At 45.7% G+C, this 1,256-nt stretch overlaps 1 pseudogene; it reads right to left on the bottom strand.

Moving 5' to 3' along the window:
* Positions 1-267: 267 nt before the first annotated feature.
* LOC149267363 (small ribosomal subunit protein uS5w pseudogene) lies at positions 268-948 on the bottom strand (annotated as a pseudogene).
* Positions 949-1,256: the final 308 nt, after the last annotated feature.

Genomic DNA, 1,256 nt, shown 5'->3' with positions numbered 1-1,256 from the left:
GTGTCCTTTGGTGTTCTTTCTGAGGAACTTACCCTGTAAATTCCTACAATAGATGTTGTAGTCCAACCGGGTAGCAATTTGTTGGGCAATGATATTCTTCAGGTTCATAACACAGTCTGTTGCAAGGACCCAAATCAAGGAAGACTTTCCCGAAGTGTTTTTAATAAAAATTTGAAAGCAATTAGAAGTTACCAAGGAAGGGGGTTCTATGGTCCTCTGGTTCATGTAGGACCGTGCAGCTTCAATGTCTCCATAAAGCACTGTAGTCTATGGGTACTCCTCTAGCGTCTTGATGGCCTTGACAAAATTATCGAGAATTTTGGTCAACCCTCGGGAGGAGGTGAACACGTATTCAATTCCAGCGAACTGCAGAACCTTCTTAGGCATGCGAGCAGCCACGATCCCGGAACCTCTGTGGGCGGGCACCATTCTCACTGTTCCGGGGCCACATTTACTAGTGACCTTAACAAGTACAGTGTGGGATTTCCTTATCTTGTTACCCCAATAACCCCTCCTCATGGGAATAACCAAAAGCTTGGCCAAAATAATGGCTCCGCAGATGGTCGTGGCCACCTCTTCACTGCACTTAATGTCGAGCCCGACGTGGCCATTGTCGTCACCCATGACATTGAAGGCCTTGAATCGAGTCCTCTACCCGGGGCTTGTCTGCTTTTGTCCAGATATGATCTTCCTAACCTCATCCTTCAACTGGGGACCCAACATGGTCTCCGCGATCTGGTGCTCCTCAACAGCCAACGAGAAGAGATAGATTTGCTCGAGGGAACAGATTTTTCCTTCTTTTACTAGGTAGTCGAGCTTTTTCACGGGTACCCACTTTTCTTCTTCATCTCTTCGGGGTCCTCAGCATCCACCGTGACTATCCTCGCGGCCTCTGTCGCCTCGGCCTCGACCAAAACCACACCCAAATCCCCCTCCTCTTTCCGCCATTGCTTCGCTGGGGTTTCAAACAAGCCCTCTTCTCGATTCTTTCCCAAATCCTGTTGTCTCACTCTAATTTTTAGTTATAGCTATCCAGGATTATTCAAAGGAGTTCATGATTTTCTCTTTCGCCTCAAAGGATAGTATAGCAACTGTTTATCTTTAGAAGAATAAATAAGGTCATGAGCAACCGATTTCTTTTATGAGCAAAGCGCTTCAGAATTCCGAATTAAATTATAGTACCATGGAAAAGCAAGCATATGCCTTGGTCAAGTCTCTTAAGCATTTTAGGACATATGTGGGATATTCCAAAGTTA

Source organism: Pinus tabuliformis, chromosome 6 (genome assembly GCF_031772625.1).
Source record: "Pinus tabuliformis cultivar Carrire ecotype Pingquan chromosome 6, CPIR1, whole genome shotgun sequence".
Taxonomy (NCBI): Eukaryota; Viridiplantae; Streptophyta; class Pinopsida; order Pinales; family Pinaceae; genus Pinus; species Pinus tabuliformis.
Note: the sequence above shows the minus strand (reverse complement) of the source record. Positions and strands in the feature narration are given on the sequence as shown.